Source organism: Lissotriton vulgaris, chromosome 6, assembly GCF_964263255.1.
Source record: "Lissotriton vulgaris chromosome 6, aLisVul1.2, whole genome shotgun sequence".
Lineage (NCBI taxonomy): Eukaryota > Metazoa > Chordata > Amphibia > Caudata > Salamandridae > Lissotriton > Lissotriton vulgaris.
In genome coordinates, this window is record NC_141694.1 from 439,819,478 (window position 1) to 439,840,932 (window position 21,455).

The window sequence follows — 21,455 nt, forward strand, 5'->3', positions numbered from 1 at the left end:
GGCTGATATTGAAACAGATTTTGTATTTTGTATACTTTGAGATTTTATCCTGAGTGGATTGTATCGCATCCAAATTAATCTTTATATAAACTCTTAAAACTCTATCAGTTGTAAGTGGTTCTTCCGAGTGGCGTCAGTTAATGGGGTTTGTCTAAACCAAGACGGGGGTGGTCCTTTCCTCAATGACAGATACGAGCGGTCCAAAACAGACGAATGGGATTCTTTATTAAATTTATCATACTCATAAATTGATATCAAAATCTCATTCCCCGCAGTTGGTAGCAGAGTATGATGGTTATCTTCTTGAGGAAGACGACCTAGGCCAGGTTAGTTTACCCCAAGGTCCCTAGTCATCGTCGACCAGAAGAAGAATCGCAGCCGAAGACGGTGCTGATGGTGCGTCGAGAGAAAAGCAACAGAATCGGTCGAGAGTGAGTATAAGGGTCATGCGTTGTAAGATTGCGGTGTTTTATGTTGTTCCTGTGTTGTGATGTCAAGCGGAGCTGAATGCCTGTAGTGTGAGTGGGGGAAGGTTGTGAGCGCGCGCAACCGGATAAAATCTTATGTCCAGAGGACTTAAGTGGTTCGGGTGTATCGAACACCCAGAGTAATTTGTCTACCGTTGAAAGGGGGTCATGAGGTACCATTGATTTCCCGACAGACCGATGATAGGGGGAGCGTATGTGTGAGTGAATGAGTAACGCACGCTGGTCGTACGTTTACTGTGTGTAAGTAACCTATCAGTTGAGGCAAGTGTCCGACCGTAAGAGGAAAGACGCTGTGCCAGTTGAGGTAGCAATTACAGTTAGACTGTGGCCGTACAGTCAGAGAAAAGTGATCGCTTGGACGGAAGTAGTCATTTTTCGATGTATGAATGAAAACGCATGTGAGATCGTGAAACGAGTTGAGAGACGAGGGAAGCTGCTGAAGGGACAAGTGACGTCAGCGTAAAGCTGCGCTGAGATTGGTCGGATAACATAGAACTGTGCTGAGATAGGGATTAGCGAGAGTCATACAGGGATTGGTGGTTGTTATCAAGACCCAAATAAGTAAGAAATATTGTAAATTATCAAAATGAAGTGTTTTAAGGGTTTAGGAAAAATCTTTAAAAAGAAAAGGAGAAATTTATATGCCGGAGAAGAAGCTCCACCAGAAGGCACACCAGCATATCATATGGCAGTAAATGTAGGCTTACACTCGATATTATGGATTTCCGAGTGGCACAGGCTAACTGAAGGGCAAAAAGAACTGGCGTTCCCAAGATTTGGAACGTTTAAATTAGAAGTGTTGAATCAACTGAAGGCGACAATGCTTTCAACGAGACCTCTACCGAGGCCAACACAATTTGAAGCTCTTGGTGTGTGGCTTAGAACAGCACACGAAAGGGGCGTAAAGAGGCGCCAAGAAAGAGTGAGAAGATCGGTAAAGGCGGTGCAGGAAGCTAAATGGGACGATGAAGCTAAGAAATGGAGGGTGCAGAAGATAGAAGCAGATAAACTGTACCCGATGTTGGAAGTGACGGGAGAAAGGAAACCTCTAGAACAGGAAGATGAGGAAAGCGAGTCGGAGGAGGATCTGATAGAGAGGCTATTGACAGACAGACCACCTCCATACAGTGGGGAACTTGCGAGCCCCATATTACCGCAGACAGACGGAACTAGGTGGGGGGAATATAAGTCGATCCCAGTAACAGAGTGGGACGCTGCCAAGGCTGAGGAGATACCCCAAATTAGTTCGGAACAGAGAGTAGTGGGAAGATTTGTGGTCCAGAAGGCTCCAGAGACGCAATGCGCTAGGTCTTACCAAATGCCGGACGCTTTGCAGGTCCCGGTCACCATAGGCCCTATTGTGTCAATCTATAACCCGGAAGGGGTCCAGCAGGATGAACAGGCAAGATGGGACAGTGAAGGAGCAGAGAATAGGAATGCCACAATGAATACCCACAGGCAAATACGAGCGCCAATAAGTCGGAGTACCCCATTAGATTCTGCAACGGGTCCCAGAGTAGAACAGCGAGGTCGAAGAGGGTCAATGGATTTGAGGGGTCCTAAACCGAAAACCCATAAGGAATTAAGGGAATACCTGAGAGAATGGGACGCTGCCGAAGAAGCTAGGAATAGAAGTTTAGAAACGGGATCCGAGTGGAGAGAGCAGGATAACAAGATTCTCTCTCATTGTGGAGCTGGCGAAAGCAGCCCCGAGTGGGAGAGAAGAAGCCAAGAAAGCAGAAGAGACATCTGTCCTACTGATAACAGCAATAGGCTAATATGCGAAGATAGAAGTACAGGGTGTGGCGAAGTGCCTCGCGTCACCTTCAGTGAAGGGGAACGTAGGACACAGGAGTACCGGAATACCTTTAGGTGCACACACCATGCCCCGGGTGAGGAAGGGAGACATTGGAGTCACGGAAACATGGAGAGTCGCGAAGCGTCTCGACATGCATCTGGTGATAGCGGTCGGAGTCATGAAAACATAGGGAGTCACGAAACGTCTCGCCATCCATCCGGTGATCACGGAAGAGATCACGGGAACACGGAAGACCGGCGAGGGCCTTTCATATTATTAAGCGACACCAGACAACAAGCAGGTTATAATGGGTTAGAGCAGAACGGTGAATCCTACCTCATAGCTGGAGAAACCGAGCCTAGAAGACGGAATGTAGGGTTGGAGGATGGAGCATTATTCCACCATACCCCACGTAAAGACGGAAAGGCTTGGGATCTCGAGGGGTGGGAACGAAGAGAAGGAAGCAGAGCTCCTCATAACTCACCTGTGCTCAGGCGTAGGGCGCATAGTGGAGGTGAGAGAGATATGAGAGAAGAACACAGAACTGAGATGCTGAAAGCGGAAATAAAAGCAAAACGACTTGACGTAATGAGTTTGAAGGCAGATTTGGATGAATTGATTGATGGTACAGTGTCATTAGAGAGATTAGCCTCGTATACACCAGATGAGATACTGTTCCTATCCAAAGATATTACTCGAAGAGCGAGGTCAGCTCATGAGAACTTATCTAATTTGGCAAACAGGTACATGGTAGACCTGTCACGAACTAAGGCTTTACAGAGCAACCATAGGCTAACATGCACGGACCAGGATTTGGATGACCGTAGAACGATCGCGCTGAAGGTACACATAAGGGAATTGATCATAAGTATCAGGATATGGAAAGATCTGGATAGATGGGAGGAAAGATGGTCCAAGAAGGGCTCGGTTAGACGGAGTGTGCTTGAGAAGTCCCAGGACGCAGACTTGATGAGAATGGAAGCCTTCCCGTTGCGAGAAATCGCGAATGGAAGCTACGTTCATGTGCCCTGGAGTAGGGGGGATTTGGCGGCATTTACCAATTCCTTCCCAAAGCTTAGGGATAACCCTGTTGAGTGGTACAAGCAGGTAGAAAGATTCGTGAAGATCTCGAAGGTACTGTGGATCGATTTGAACACACTGTTCGATATCGTGGTACCCGGGGATTTGTGGACGGCATGCAAGCTTAGCGTTGAATGGCCTACTTGTGAGCCAACGAGAGACGCTCGGACGAATGGTCCATCACTAAGGGTCATGGAGAAATACGAAAGGGTAATAACATGGCTAAAAGAGAAAGTGCCGGTGCAAGACATAGACTGGGTAAAGATAGATCGAACTACTCAGGAGCCGAAGGAGACAGTTCATGAGTTTTACGAGCGATTGCTGAAAGCATTCAAGCAGTACAGCGGGTTAGATGTGATGGATCCAAAGGACATTGGACAGTTTGTTTCAAAGTTTGTCCTCGGATTGAGACCAGAAATATGCCTAATGATCCAGCAGCATCTGATCTGTTGGCAAAACAAACCTTTAGACGAGATTTTGAGATACGCAAGGTATTGTAGTGACGAGATAGACTCTAAGGCAAAGAAGCTTAAGGAAAAGTTAATGTTAGTGCAAATGCAAGCTGCTGGGAAGGATAAACAGCGGCAGCAGGGAACAGGAACGCCGGCAAAGAAACAGAATAATCAGAGCAGAGATGAGGAAGAAAGACCAAGACCGAGAATGGATATCGCGACACTGAAAAAGACGACGAGATGCCATCAGTGTAATGAGGTGGGACACTGGCGACGCGAGTGTCCTTACAATGTTGAGTCAGGGGAATTTGAACAGGAGGAGGAGGAGGTTCAGCACAACGTGGTTAAGGGAGCCACAGTCCCGAAGGGCAAGTTTGTCAAAGGGGGGACTCAGACTCCTCGAGCCCCGTTTCCTCAACCACCTCGCATCTCAAACGGAGGGAAAACCTACAGACAGATGCCATTGTTTGTAGGAGGAGAGGAATGCTACTACGTTGATCCTCTTACAGGGCAGCGGGCGAGTAGGGAAGAAGACTGTACTCTAGGAGCCGCCTTGGAAGTAGATCAGAGAGGACCATACGTAGAGGCGGAAATAGCGGGATGTCCTACAACCTTTTTGGTGGATACAGGGGCCACCCGATCCACGTTAAGATCTGCGGTAGTCCCGGGTCTGCCAATATCAGGAGAAACGGTACAGGTGGTAGGAGTCGCGAACAAAAGGATGACAAATCCCTTGACCGAACCAGTGTCAGTAAGAATAGGGAATTACAGTGACGAACATCAGTTCGTGATCTGCGATTCTAGTCCTGTGTGCTTATTAGGGAGAGATTTGCTGTGCAAACTAAATTGCACGATACATTGCACACCAGAAGGAGTCGAAATGCAGACCAATGATGAGGACGCTGATTTTAAAGTCGTAAACTCGAAAGAGTGTGTGGAACTTTACCCTACCTTGACAGTGGAGGAGCTTCCACAAGACTTGAGAGAGAAAGTCTCAGCAGAGGTATGGGATTTTACTGGGGAAGAAATAGGCTTGATCAAAGGAGTGGAACCAGTAAGGATCTTGGTAAGACTCAATGCTGAGTATCCAAGAACACCACAATACAAGTTGACACCAGAGACGATTGCAGGAATAAAGCCTGTGATCGAATCCATGATTAAACAGGGAATACTGAAGGAGATCGTGGGTAGTCCATGTAACTCCCCGATCATGGGTTTGCAGAAACCTAGTGGAAAATACAGAATAGTACAGGATCTTCGGAAAATTAATAATGTTGTTGTCTCATGTTGTCCAGTGGTACCGAATCCATCAGTGATATTATTTCAGATACCGTTCCAAGCTGAATGGTTTACCGTGATAGATTTGTGCCAGGCTTTCTTTTCGATACCGTTGGATGAAGAGAGCCAATATCTTTTCGCTTTCAAGCTGGAAGATCGCGTCTTAACATGGTGTCGTATCCCTCAGGGGTATACAGAAAGCCCGTCGATCTTTAACCAGTTATTGAAACGAAATCTTGAGAGTCTAGTACTGCCCAAGAATTCAGTTCTGGTCCAGTACATAGACGACCTCCTGGTTGCGTCAGAGACTGAGGAAGCTTGTAGAGAAGACACCATCACCTTGTTAAATCACTTGGCCGAGAACGGACACAAAGTGTCTCCAGGTAAATTGCAATATTGTAAGACTGAGGTGCAATACTTGGGCCATAGGATTGAAAAGGGAAAGCGGAAGGTGTCTCCAGACAGAATAGAGGCGATTATGAAAATGAACGCGCCTACAACACAAAGAGAAGTCAGGATGTTTCTAGGCATGGTCGGTTATTGTCGACAGTGGATAGCAAACTTTTCACTGAAGGCCAAACCGTTATTGCAACTGACGCACAAAGGAGTAAGTGATCCGGTACCATGGGACAAAGATTGTTTGATGGCATTTTTGCAGCTGAGGGAGGACTTATGTCGTGCCCCGGCTTTAGGAATGCCTGATTACACAAAACCATTTTTGCTTTACTGCTGCGAGAGAGAGGGATGCGCTTTAGCGGTATTAGCACAGGTCCACGGAGATGCGCGCAGGCCAGTAGCGTACTTTTCGGCTACATTAGATCCAGTAGCCGCAGCGTTGCCCGGATGTCTCAAATCCGTAGCTGCAACGGGTGTCAGCATTGAACGATCTGAAAGCGTAGTTATGGGTCACCAGTTAGAGGTGTATGTACCACATTCTGTAGAACTGTTAATGACCAGGACTAAGACTCAGCATCTGACGAATAGCAGGCTCACACGCTACGAGCAGGTCATACTGGCTGCCGAGAATGTGACCCTAAAAAGATGCTCTGTCTTGAATCCTGCAACTTTGATGCCACTTCCGAACGAAGTGGACGATGAAAATTGTACAGAACATGACTGCCTCGATGTGACTGAACTATGTACCAAACCGAGACCTGATATCGTAGATGAGCCATTGACAGACCCAGACGAAATTTTCTTCGTTGATGGTTCATGCGTAAGAAACGATGTCGGTCAGCTGAGAGCAGCTTATGCAGTATGCACGATTACCAGAGTTGTAGAAGCCGCTTGCCTGGAAGGAGTCCACTCCGCACAGGTAGCTGAAATTGTGGCTTTGACTCGTGCTTGCCTAGCAGGCGACAGACTTCGAGTCACTATATACACCGATAGCCAGTATGGTTTCGGCGTAGTTCATGATTACGGGCAGTTATGGTCTCAAAGAGGTTATATGACCTCCTCGGGTTCTCCGATTAGGAATGGAGAATTCGTGAAACTTCTGTTAGAAGCTTTGCAAAAACCTATGGCCATAGCCGTGGTCAAATGTGTAGCTCACACCAAAAATGTTGATTTTGTATCATTAGGAAACAGATACGCAGATGAAGTAGCGCGTTACTGCGCAGAGCAGGGATATTCTCACACTGACGTGAAAGTGGGGGGAATTCAGGAAAGAACTGAATTGACTATGTTATTAGACACTGTAGATACATGGGATGAGTTAAGGAGTGTCCAGGAAAATGCACCAGATGAGGAGAAAAAGAGCTGGGAAACAGCAGGTTGCGGGAAAAGTGAGATGAACTTTTGGGTTTCTGCCGATGGAAGGGCAGTTTTACCAAATGAACTCATTAGTCCAATGGCAAGAAAATTGCATGGATCAGCACACATAGGAAGAGATGCTATGGTGAGAGTATTCAGACAAACGTGGTTCAATCCGAAGTTTAGAATAGCGGCAGAGGCAGTGTGTCAGCGATGTACGATCTGTCAGCAACTAAATGTGGGGAAGAGAACACCAGTTACCTTGAGTCATATAGGAAGGTCTGGGGGGCCTTTCAATAGGATGCAGATTGACTTCATAGAAATGCCTCCATGCAACAGACTCAGATACGTTTTAGTGATTGTCTGCATATTTTCTAGATGGGTTGAGGCTTACCCTACACGTAGGTGCGATACACTTACAGTAGCAAAATTGTTGCTTAGAGAGTTGATACCGAGGTTTGGGGTGCCATCCTCTTTGGAATCGGACAGAGGAACTCATTTCAATAGCGAAGTGGTGAAGATGCTGTGTTCAGCTTTGAATATTGATCAGAAGTTACACTGCAGCTATCGACCAGAAGCTTCAGGGATTGTAGAGCAAATTAACAGTACTATCAAGTCCAGACTGGCTAAGGTTTGTTCATCGACGTCCCTGAGTTGGCCAGACGCACTTCCAGTAGTTCTTATGAGCATACGCAGCACACCTGATAGAAGAACAGGCCTCTCTCCACATGAAGTGCTAATGGGGAGAGCCATGAGATTGCCATCGGTTCCGACTGCAGCGCTAGTGAACATCACAGACGATTTGATCTTGGACTACTGTAAGGGACTATCTGATGCCGTTAATTCTGTGTCCCTCCAGGTCCAGGCTGCAGAGGTTCCGTCAGTACAAGACTTGTGCCATGACCTGAGTCCAGGAGACTGGGTCCTGGTGAAGAAGCATGTCAGGAAGAACTGCTTAGACGTGTGTTGGCGAGGACCGTTTCAAGTCATACTTGTAACGAATACCGCAGTGAAGTGTGGAGGTCTGCCGAACTGGATACATGCCTCACACACCCGAAGAGTGCCAACACCTCCAGAAGACACAGCTCCTCTCTCGGATGAGAATCCGGCGGGAAGCGGAGAAGCCATAGAGGGGAAAGGCCAAGCTGTGGAGGTGATCGAAGAGGCTGAAACTGTGTTGGAACAGGACGATGAAGGTCAGGACACGAGTGGGACTGAAGTCGCCTCAGGAGAAGAAAGTAATTGGGAGTCCGACACAGATATCGAGCAAACTGAGAGTGACCAAGCGACGGGTCCTGGAACAAGGAGCGGAAAGACAGAAAGCAACGAAGCCATTTGGCCAGAGAGAAGGAAAAGGCCAAGTTCGGAAGAAAAGAACGAAAGAACTCTTGCTCCTATCGCTGAAGAATCGGATCAGGAGGAAGAGACGACAGATTCAGGAACTGAGAGTCCACGAAGATCAAGAAGGGTACGTGTGCCCTGCAGAAGGTACGCCACCCCAGAGTGGACTTATCTAGCAGATGTATTGGGGACAGAAATCTGGGAGAGTGAAGAGCGTGAAAGTAATCGATCTCGATCCATTTGTGGCAGTGGAGATATGGATGTTGGCACCTGGACTCGAGACTGAGGGGTTACTGACTTTCACACTTCCCATACCCCCACGTTTGAGTAAAATTCAAGATCTAGTGCTAACAAGATTACAGTTTCCAACAGCTGGTCAACAAATGACAGAAGAAGAAGAAAAAGTTATTCGCTTTGAACTATTAATAATTGTTGTGAAAGCTGCAGGTCCGAGAATAATTGTTGATGCATAAAGACTTTTTATACGTATGTTATAAAGAAGAAGATAACCTAGCACCGAGTGGAAAGAAGAATAAAATTAGGGATTACATTTAGAGGACGGAGAAGGGCTAGGGTTGTCTGCTGCTAAGATGAGAAAAAGACATTGTGGTGAAAAAGATACCTGTTGAAAGAAAAAAAAAAAAAAAAAAAAAAAAAAAAAAGGGGCACTTTAAAGAATGAGAAAGTACATAAGCAACTAAAGACTGCAACAGGAAACCTTTCGCTAGAGAACGAGGTACGCTGTTTTTGATAACATGGAGAACGGCAACCCAAACAGAAAGGCTAGATGTATAGTAGGTACACTTATAGCAATAGTGATATTCCTTATAATTTTAGTAGTAACGATATCTTACCTGACAGGATATGAGCATGATAAGGAAATAGCGAACGTAAAAGCGATAACGACTTTGAAACCTGCTCTTGTGGGAAAGAAGGAGGAGAGCAATGTTATACGTGAGAAGGCGTTACTTGCAGATGAAGCTCGTAGATTACATATAGACGAGTCACAGGGAAATTTTAGGTCAAATGCATATGCCAAATTATTGTACGAATATATCGATGCCATGGAGGACAAAGATTGCTACGTTTGTATGCAATTGCCGGCTTCTGTAGACGAAGGCATTAGATATCACCATCTCCCATTGACTTATGGGATAACATGTAGTTTACTGCTTAGTATATTTTATGGTAGAGAAGGGTTTGAGTACTACTTTTCAAATTATGATTCGGTACTGCCTGAAGTTCCGAATTATAAACAAATGAATAAGTGGGACTACTACAAAAAGGAGGATAGATTAGCCAAATTCTTTCTTCCTTGGGACACATTAGATACATCATATGCACGTAGAAATAATCTGACTTGTAAAGTATCAGAAGTGGAGAAAAGATTTATAGCACAAGTAGATGATCGATGCAGACGACAGAAGATTCTAAAAATGTCAGGACAATGGAAAATAGAATGGACAGAAGAAGAGAAGGCACATAAAAAGAAAGGTAGCAATGGTCCAATAGCATTGGATAGAACGCAGAAAGGAAAGTTATGTTTAGCTCGAAGCAAAACGTATTACGAGAGTGAATTTGTAGGTGAGGTTAGTTGCGAGCACTCTTTTAAATTAGAGTACTATACGAAAGATTTTATGAAGGGAATGCAAGCTATTCCGAATGTGTATTTTGTATGTGGGAGAAATGCCTATGTAAAACTACCTGACAATTGGTATGGTTCGTGTTACTTGGCAATTGTCTTCCCCAAAATATATCATGCAAAGGATTTAGAGATTATAGAAGGAAAGGCTTCGAGGAGGACGAAAAGGGAAATAGGAGATGCAGAAGTAGTAGGAGATGTATTTGGAGCGATGTTTCCATTGTTAGGTTTGATTCTTAACGATGTTAAGATTAGAAGGTTAGCGACAGTCGTGGATAGATTGTCTGCTAGTACTGCGAGATCATTAATGTTAGTAGAGGGTGAGATGCAGTCGATTAGAGCAATGGTTTTACAGAACAGACTTGCTTTAGATGTGATATTAGCAAAAGAAGGCGGAGTTTGTAAATCTTTGAAAGTTCAGGAATGTTGTACTTATATTCCTGATAATTCAAAACCACTTGAGAAAGTCATACAGAACATTACACAGATTCATCAAGAAATTGAAGATTTATCAAAAATAAATGTTTGGGAAAAAGTAGGAAATGGAGTGGGAAAGGTTGGAAGTTGGTTTGCTAATCTAGGCAAAGGTATAGTTTGGTATATTTTAAAGCCTGTATTAATAGTATTAATTTGCATAATTACATTATTAGGATTAGTAAAACTGTATAAGTGGTATAGGTCGAATCAGTTACAAAGATCGATGAGAGACCAAGAAAGAAGACTAGCTGTCCTACAAGATCAACAGTATAAAAGTCTGAGAACACTTGAATCGATAAAAAGAGGAACTGATGTAACTAGTTCGGTATAAATGATGTATTCAAATTGCTTTTAGTGATGACTCCTAAAAGTCATCAAAGGGGGGAACTGAGAGAGCGCAATTTGAATGCAAAATACATCGTAACCATATTTAGACGTATATGTTATAAACGTAGGAATGAAGCGTATATCGTAATATAAAGTTGACAATTATGACATAAAAGCCAACGAATGTGATAACATGTTATAGGAAATGTAAATGTATGCATTGGACTTAGAAGGCCTGTATGCATGATGGGTAATGTAGAGATGCTTATGAAATATAGAACGTGCACAGTAGAATTCGTGTACGTGTGTAACTTTAAATGGAGAAGCGGCGAGAAATGTAACGTGGAGAAATGTAGGGAACGTACATGATAATGTAACCAAGGAGAATGCATAAGTTATATTCTATGTAGTCGTATTCTATGTATTACATATTTGATGTAGAATGTATTTAGGTATAACTAGGGCTTTTCCTAAATGTACGAATATAGAAATGTATGCCAAAGGTTATACTGTATAGAGGGTTTCTGTAGGAATGTTGGAAGAGTTTAGGTCATTTGTGTTTGTAACCTGACTGACCAAGAGTTCGAAGGAGCATAGTCACAAGAATGTAATTTAGAGGGTTTGTAAAAGTCGTAAATAGTTTGATGTGGACGTGAGAGCCGAGAAGTCTAGCACTTGTTAGATTTAAGGTGACAATGCCGGACGGAACTTGTTGCTCGAACGTGAGGAGAGGCATTTGTTGAGGTGGACTATGTTTTGACAAGACCATTCACATGATCTAGAAGGTTAAGAAGTGTACAGATAAGTTAAGACCTTGTCTAAGTTTCTATGATATGCGATCTGAAAGAGTCAATAAAAGTCGACGATGAGATGATGAAGATGACATCCAAAGGAGAAGGGTCAACTTAACGAACGACGCAAGGAATGGACCAATGGAAGAAGCAGGAAGTTGACATCATCGGGGGAAGTCCGTGGTGGGCGTCAAGGGGCGTTCCACCCACACGGTGATTGTGTATTTTAGGGACAGTACCCCGGGGAGGAGGTAGCAATTGGGAGATTAGGAACAGCGAGACGAATTGCTCATAACAAGGGCGAAGGGTAGATGCCTTGAGCAGATGCGCTAAGACATCAGAGCGCAAGGGAGCAGTAGGCCGAGGACCCTTAGTGAGAACGGATGGGTAGGCAGATAGGGTACTGCTTCTGAAACTGAAGATTTCCTTTAGAGGCTAAAGAGAGTTTGAACTTCTTTGGAAGTCAAACTGCTGACACCTTTTTAGGGAAGAAACTAGCGAAGTAGGGTTGACACGTAGCATAGAGTAGGGACAGATTAACTTGATGATGTTTTTTTATCTTACTGCAGATGACGCAGAAGGAACCACTTCACACCGAAGCTTAAGAGGCTGATATTGAAACAGATTTTGTATTTTGTATACTTTGAGATTTTATCCTGAGTGGATTGTATCGCATCCAAATTAATCTTTATATAAACTCTTAAAACTCTATCAGTTGTAAGTGGTTCTTCCGAGTGGCGTCAGTTAATGGGGTTTGTCTAAACCAAGGCGGGGGTGGTCCTTTCCTCAATGACAGATACGAGCGGTCCAAAACAGACGAATGGGATTCTTTATTAAATTTATCATACTCATAAATTGATATCAAAATCTCATTCCCCGCAGTGCTATCTTAGCATAAACACATATGTGAACACATATACATCAAGATACTTAGGCATGTTTAAACACATTTAAAAAATCCCTTAGAAACCTCGAATATAGTTACTTGACAAAACTAAAAAGAAAACAATGAAATCGGAAAGTGATTTTTAGACTATCAGTCTCTAACTAACGACCCTGCCATGCAAGCCAAACGCCGACCTGAAATGCTTATGACATCATCTAGGAGGTGCCTGATAAAATAACACATGGTAGTTATGACATTGCGTATCTCCTTAAATTTACCATTACTGATGACTTCATCATGGGTTGTGTGTTGTTATTTGATGAGATATATATTTGTTGAACTGAAGCGAGGCCAAGAGCATTGTGTTTCAAGTGTGTTAAATGGATTGCATGGAGGAGGTATTCGCTATGGTTTGTGTAGGTAGCCATTAACTGGACAATTTCAGAGGTTTGCTGTTTTTATTTTACATTCATGACCTCACAAAGGCCCCACCCTGCACCCAGCCCTCTCCAGAGGACCAGCCCCCGTTGCGCAGGGCACGTGGCTTTGCCCATGAGCAGTTTCGTGCAGTGCCTGACCTTTGGCCAGGCCGGGTGCCCGGTCTCTGTGGGTGTGCATTTCTATGTAGCACTGGAGCAAGGGACGCCTAGGAGGTACATGGAAATAATCTGCAGGGAACACCAATGTCCACACGGCAAAACCATGCTGTTAGAGGGAGTTATTGCTTTGTAAACAAGACTTTGGGGTACATGCTTTTACAAGGAACGTTGTAGCACTGCCCAGTACTATCCAAGCCTATTAAAAAATAGACATTGTTAAGTATGAATGCACATGAAACCGACAGAGTAAAATCAGGTTGTTTTTATATCATAGAAGTATGAAATTAAATGAAAAAGAACGTTTAAAGGGCAACTATACCCAAAGGTGTCAGAGCGCGAAACCATCAAGAGATATCAACACATAGAGGGAATTCAGGGTATAAAATGGTCCGGGGGCTAAGATAAAATGAGCTATGTTTTCAAATATTTACTAAAAGCCAGAAGAGTTTTAGATCCAGCAATGTGGATGGGTAAGGTACCCATAAAAAACACCTTAAATTCACCTCGGCGTTAAACAACAGCAAATTGGCCCAGGTGGAAACATATAAATAGCTGGGGCTACTACTAGACGCCCATCTCAACTACAAGTACTACCTGGACTTATGGCAAATAAAAGTAAAACAATTGCTAGTTGCATTTAAAATCTTGCAGAAAAAACTTAGCAACTGTTCAACTAACCACCTACTAAAGGTGGTTGCAGCAAAATTCTTATCATCCATTTCGTATGGATCGAAGCTGCTAAATACTACTATTCAACAGTTGTAAACACTGCACAATTTAGCCTCTTTTAGAAACTATTCTCAATTCCACGCCACATCTCCCAAGCACAGATAAGACGGGAATTTGGATTAAAAAAACAGATACCAACAAGACAAGGAGCCCTTGTCAAAAATTCCTGGAGAATGAGGGCAGAGGAGGAAAGCTCTTTAGCCCATTATTGTTGGCAGGAGGTTGAAAAGCAATCTAGGTTGAGTAAGTCAGAATATCCAGTTTTAAAACAATACCTTTCAACATTAATGCTAGAGGATGCTTGGCTAACAATACCGGCCTATTCTGAGTTCAAACTTTCAGCCAATTAAGCCTTCACGTGACAATCCCAGTTAATAGAGAAAGACTCCTTGGCCCCCAAAAAACATGCGTGGGTGGTGATGCCATCTTACAAATTCATGAAACCTCAACCATACCTGTTATAACACTTCTCAAAACACCTTTTATGTACCTGTCCGGTGCTACTAAATATTCGGAAAACTCTCTTACGGCCAACACTGAGGAGAGAACAAATGAGGACTTGCAGAGGGGCCGTCATAAAAGGCCTAGGAGGCTCGACTGTCCAATTGGCATGCAAGGTGATAACATTTCTGAACCTAGTGGCAATTGAACTAGAAAAGAATGATAGATGAACTGAACTTGACTTTGCAGAATCGCCTTGTTCACTTAACTTAAACTCTGTAGTCTATAATCCCGTAGCACCACCACTTATCATATCCCATGAAATGATGCACGCTTGTGTACAGTGTAAACCAAATCCATTAGAAGCCCGCTTTTCCTACCAGGGCTTGATACTGCCTGACCACATGATTGGAATGGAAACAGTCCTAATATCATAAGGTAAAGCGGGAGTTTGAGCATTTGCTCATCCTTCAAAGATGTAGACGATTCCAGTCAATTGGGTAATTCCTTTACATAAAGAAGAGCAATTGTCATCTAGTTTTTAAATGACGTTACTTTATTGACATCAACATCTTTGTCATTCAAGAGAACATGTTTTTGCTCCTCCGAGAGCACAACAGCCGACACATGTTTCGCCCTTCGTGGTCAATCGGACCAGGGCTTTCTCAAGGCTAGTAGGATAAATCATGAGTCATTAGAGAGATGACTTAAAGTGCAATCCATCCGTCTTCAAAGATAATGTATAAACAACTTAAATTATTAGCACCAGTAGTTCGTCCTGGGGTAGTACAACTTGTCAAACGTAACAGTGAGGTAGTCTACTATTGTTTTACCATTTATATAAATGAGTTTACTGTAATTTTTAAATTAGGACAATTGTTTGACATTTTTATGTATTCAAGTGGTTCGTCCCACCCTTTTATGATTTCAAAGAAATCAAATAAACGTATCTAGCTAAGTATCTAGGGGAAAGGTGTTGCAAAGTTTGGCCACTGCAAAAGCAAATGAGTGCCCACCTCATCTGCCGCAAGAATCTTAGGCACCACTACCTTCCTCCTAGAAGTGGAACGGAACCCTATTGGGCACATTCCACTGTAAGATAGACTGCAAACCCCAATTCATGCAGTGCCATAAAGGCCATGCATATGTCTTTAATTACCACTCGTTTCCGATGGAAGCCAAGGAAGGGCCTGAAGAGTTGTTTTGGGATGCCTAAAAGAAGCCACGCCACCGCATTTAGGTTGAACTGAAGTTTGTTGAATGAAGCCTGGTTGATGTTGAGGTGCAGAGTAGTTTTTCACTGCTGTGATGTCACAGAAATGTTCTTCTTGCCATGGTCTTTCCTTGCCTTGCCTGGGCTTTCAAAGATCCAGTTATCACCGTACGTATATCACAGACATGAAAAAGCAAACAAAAGTTGTTTTTTACTGCTACGATTTTTGAAAAACCTCTGCTTCTGTGGTCTTTCCTCAGCCTCACCCAGGCGCCCAAAGAACAAAACACTGAAATGGCAACTAGTGGTCTCATCTGTGTTTTCCACTCCTTTCAGGTCTCCCTGAACTGAACTCAGTGGGAGGGCTGGGGGTGGTGATAGTGCCACTTACCGCAGTCTCCCTTGTTAGCTGCTGTTCTACAAAGAAATATGATGACTTGAAGCTGTTGCCAGATCTTCACTTGAGGGTTAACTTCAGGTGTGAAGGGGGTGGTGAGGGTATAAGGTCCTGGGAAGCAGTGGCACCAGATTGTAGAGTCTTTAATATGTGGGCAGGAAAGGGATTGCCAGTGCCGATGGTGGTGAGGGTGGGTGGCATTACTGCTGAAGTTGGTGTAGGAGGCTGGCAGTGTTATTTTCCTCTGTTTCATTTTATTTCAGGGAGGGAAGAGATGGCCAGGGGGCAGGTGGAGTCCAAGACCACCTACAATATTTTGTTAAATCTATATAGATCACAAGGTAGGGGGCTAATGGAGTTGAGGCTGTGGTTTGTATGGCTCAGTAATGAGTTTCTACCTCTGTATTATTGACCTGAGCAGAGGAAGAGGATGTACTCTGAACCTCAGAATTCCAAATAACAGAACTGAAAACTCGAGATTTGCGCGAGTGCCTGATTGATGCCACTCATAAACTCTTGGGAAAAACACCCACATTTTTCATATTTAGCCATTTGGAATAATGAGAAGCTCCCTTTGCAGTGGCTATAAGTTGCAGCTTTCTCATGACCAAAGGTGTGCTATGACGCCCCATATTACATATACTAAACAGCTCAAATGGCAACTATATGTAGTGCAGTGTGGGTCAGTGCTGGACATGTATACTTAAGATCCAAGAAACAACACAGACATTGCTGTGCTGTTTTGTATCTGTTTGGTACTGTGAGCAAGTCACACTAGTGATGTGCCTATGAACAGCAGAATTAGCAGATTTACCAACCTTTTTTGTTGTCTGTCATATACTAATGTTATGAACTGTTCACATCAGCTCACTAGACCCTTCTCTATTTGGAGCCTCTCTGCACCCGCCCCCTGAGTATTTCACACTGTTCTTTAAACTATAATCAAACAGAGAAAAAGCTAATGTTGATGTAGCTTCAGGTAAAGGGTCAAGACTAGCATTTTCTCTTAGAATAGTTTTTATACTGAACCATTCGGGCTCTAGTAAGGCTTGTGTGAAGCTAGAGCTGTCCAGTTTAATCAACCATGTTATTTGTTAGAGTCAAAGATAGATACTTGTGGGCTATAAAAGATGTAGGTTTATTAGATTTAGTAGTAGGCTACATATAAAGCCCGACTAGGAGCAGTCATCCAAGCCCAAACACTCTCAACATTCAGATGACCTCACACGCTAGTTGAGCAGCAGGGGACACAGAGACAATACGGAGGATGCAATAGGCCTTCCCCATTATAAAAGCAATACAAATGCAAAAGGACATAAGATGGAAAATGCCCAAAAAATGTATCCTACTAATTAATATGCACCACTCCAAAGGAAGAAACCGAATAGTTGATCGGATGTCCCAAAATCCCACTACCCTTAAATAAGGGAAACCAACTGCATGCTCCTCTCTACAACACACTACATCAAAGAAACCAACCCCATGTTCCCGCCTACTACTCACTAACATTCACACAGGTTCCCACCCTCTACTGTACTGGAGCATAACAACGTACCACCTTCAAATTTCAATTAAGCAGACCCAGGGTTTCACCTACCCTCTACTGCATTGGGGTATAACAATTGTACTCCCTTCACAATAAACTTAAACAGGACTGGGGCGTCACCTACCCTCTACTGCATTGGGGTATGACACATGTAACCACTACAACTTACCCAGTGGGCTTATCACACTGCCCATACACCCTTAGCCCCTTAGGAAGGATGAACACCAACTGGGGTGTAACACACGTACCCTCTACAACATAGAACTTTGGACTTTACACACTTCCCCAACACTCTTATCCCCATAAGAAGAATGGACACATACACTTGGGTATAACTCATGCACCTCCCACAACATACTACTTTGAGCTTTACATACTGCCCCTTATTCCCTTAGGAATTGGGGTGTAACACACATATCCTCTACAACATAGAACTGTGGGCTTAACACACTGCCCACAACCTTAACCCCTTAAGAAGGATTGACACATAAACTGGGGTGTAACACATGCACCCACACCTTAAAAATTTGGGCTTAACACGATTTCGCCTACAATAAACGAACCAACATCTTCAATATCCAGTAAGGCAGTACTGGAAAATACACTGAAGCTATAGATTCAGGAAGGTATTAACTAAAATTGCACATGACAGTATATGAAAAAGTACTCAAAACCCCTATGCTTCTCACCCGAATCTAAAGATATCTGCATGCAGCAACTCCAAATAAGCATTGACCATACACCTGGGCAGTAATTTCAGCATGACATACATCAAAATAGCCTTAGTCATTTGCCTGAGTTCCCCCCCATTAGGAATATGCCAGTTCATCCCACATCAAATTCCAGAAAGTGCTGATGTTATGTCAATCACAGAAGTGCCTTTTCAAACCTCCTTGCCAGTGTACTGCTGGTCAGGAATGTGCCAAAACATTCCAACAAGCAAGATGGCGTTGCCTCCTCTGCACTGCCTCGTAAGTGACCTCACAGAGTTAGTCGCACCAACTTCCAACTTCTGCAGCCAGTCATAAAGATTCAAAATCATGTAGAGGTTCAGGAAAAATAGGCATGTTACCCCCAAATATCTTGTGAGGACCTGAATTTTATCCAACACTTACCCTGCTTTTGCACTCAGTGCAGTGAGAATAGTTATTTTTACCCCTTTGCTATCCAACACTTTCCCTGCGGTTACACTGATTGTATTTTGAAATGTAAGTTTAAATTGTTTTTTTATATTTTAATCATTAATATGTATTGTTATTTTGTATATTATTTTCAACTTTTAACATAAAATACAAATACTAGTTTATTAATTGTTTTGAGGTAAATATAAAGGTATACATTATTATGCTTGTGTGTTTATTTTATTATTACGTTTATTTGTTATTTTTTATTAAAATGTTTATTAAATGTATTTTTTGTTACAATTATATTTAACAAATTTGTTATATATTAGTTTAATTTATATTTATATAAAAGTTGATATTTTATACATCCATATTTTTTACATCCATATTTTTTAGTCAATATTTTTGTACTTAACTGTTTAACTATGGGAGCCGATATTTTTGTCGTCTATATTTTTTACTCGATATTTTTTACATTGATATTTTTTACATTGATGTTGTGTCAGTTAACCATTGTAGATTATAGATAAAGTCCCACCAGGAGCATCATTCGTGCTGCTCAGCTCATTCCTTCAACTGACACCTATCCAAGCACAAATACTCTCAACATTTTGAAGACCTCACACATTGCCTGAGTAGTAGGGAACACAGAGACAATGAGGAGAATGCAATAGGTTACAACACAATTTATTCATGCCTCTTACCCTCATACACTTTTTTAACCTCTATCAATCACCTGGTATATGTTATTTTTTCCCCTTCATACCCAAGAGTCTGACTTTGATCACTGATGCCAAGCACACTCTATGGGGCCGATTAGGATGGCGGTCGGAAAATCACCCCGACCACCATGGAAGTGGAAAACAACCTACTGCCGGTACCGTGAAAAAACCGGCGGCCAAATCAGGACAATCTGGCAAAAAACAGTGACCGCGGCGGAATGGGGACAAGAAAAAACGCCAGTAGTGGGCGTTGATGGCCAAAATCCATCTGCGGTGGTCGGATAGGTAGCGGAAAAACACCAACCCACCGCAAGCATAGCGGAGACACAGCATGGGAAATTAGGATATTCCCGATGGTCCGGCGGAACTTTCCGCTGTTCCCAGCTGCCGCGGTCACACACTGGAATGAATGGGGAAACGAGCGGTAGAGCTGCAATATAGCCACCGGTGCGGACATTCCATAAAAAATATGGTGGACAAAACAATAAGGCCAAAAAGTGCACACAGCAAACTAGCCATGCCCCCCAAATACACAAAACACACCCCATTGACACAAACACATGGGGAAAAAGAAAAATACAATTCCCAGGACAACACACCTGACAGCAAGGCCCCATCTGGACACACCCACATAGCTGACTATAAAACCAGCCCCTTCCCTGACCACAGTCCTTTGCAACATCCCAAGACTGAAGGCCACCAACCCACACAAAAAAGGATAGACAAAGCAACACACCAGCACTACTTACACCACACACCACCATCACCACTTACACACCTGTAACACTAACCCCCTGCACAACACACACCATACACATCACAACCACACCCACTACTCGCACCACTGCACCCACAACCACTTTGCACACCACACAAGTGGGGTAGTGATAGGCATGGAGACAAAGGAAAATGGTGTTTGGCAAGCTCTGCAACCCAAATTACGGTAGCTACCGCCTGGCCCCAGTGGTGTGTCATCAGCACCGCCCAGGTTGGCATGCTCCACCACCCAAATCGCAGTAGCTACCGCCTGGCCCCAGCGGTGTGTCACCAGCCGCCCCCATTCACACAAGTGTGGTAGTGATAGCCATGGAGATATATCCAAATGACGGTTGACAAGCACCGCCACCCTAATCGCAGTAGCTTCCGCCTGGCCACAGCGGTGTGTCACCAGCAACCTCATTCACACAAGTGCGGTAGTGATACGCATGGAGACATACAAAAATGGCGGTTGGCAGGCTCCGCCACCCAAATCCCAGTAGCAGCTGCCTGGCCCCAGCGGTGTGTCACCAGCAACCCCCAGGTTGGCATGTTCCGCCACCCAAATTGCGGTAGCTACCGCCTGGCCCCAGCGGCGTGACATCAGCACCCCCCAGGTTGGCATGATCCGCCATCCAAATCGTGGTAGCTACAACCTGGCCCCAGCGGTGTGTCACCAGCCCCCCCATTCACACAAGTGCGGTAGTGATAGGCATGGAGACATGGGAAAATGGCAGTTGGGAAGCTTCACCACCCAAATCACGGTAGCGCACACCGGGCCCCAGAAGTGTGTCACCACCATGGAGCATGCCCTAGAGCCAATGGGAACCTTGATTGTGGTGGATTGATGCAATTTTGAAAATCGTGGTAGGCGTGCTCCACCACCACAGAGGCGGTCATTGGATGCATTTGAAAGATACATCATCGGGTAGCGCACACCGGCCCCCTGCAGTGTATTTTTTTTTTTGGTATGTTCTTATATAGCGCTCGATCACCGGGGAGGTATCTCGGCGCTTGCCTTGGGAACTAGTCCTGGCTTTTCCCTGTGAGATAGCCCCTACAGGGCATCCCCAAGGTGAAAGCCAGGCATCCCGCCGCGGGGGGCCATTGTGGAGATTAAGCAAGCTTAATGCCCAGAGTTGCAGAGTGTGAACCCATGATTAGGTCAGGCACCGAAGCGAGAATTATCGAGTCCGTGGACATTTGAGCTCAAGACCCTGCCGCATCGGGAATTGAACCCTGGTCCCGGGTCTGACCTCTGCTTCAGGGTCTGCCTGCTCTAACCAGTGAGCCACACTTCTCCACCGCCATGAAGCATGCCCTAGAGTCAATGGGAAACTGGATTGGGGTGACATGATACAATTTTGAAAATCACTGTAGGCGTGCTCTGCCACCACGGAGGCAGTTATTGGATGCATTTGAAAGATGCACTATCGCGGTAGTGCGCACTGGGCCCCTGCGGTGTGTCACTGTCATGGAGCATGTAGGCGGTCATTGCATGCATTTGAAAGCGACAGACCTGGACCTCCAATTGCTGCAGCTTGGTACCTTTGAAATAACCCACGGGGGGTATATATGTATGGGACGGAGCCTCATATTTCCACTGCTCCCAGAGC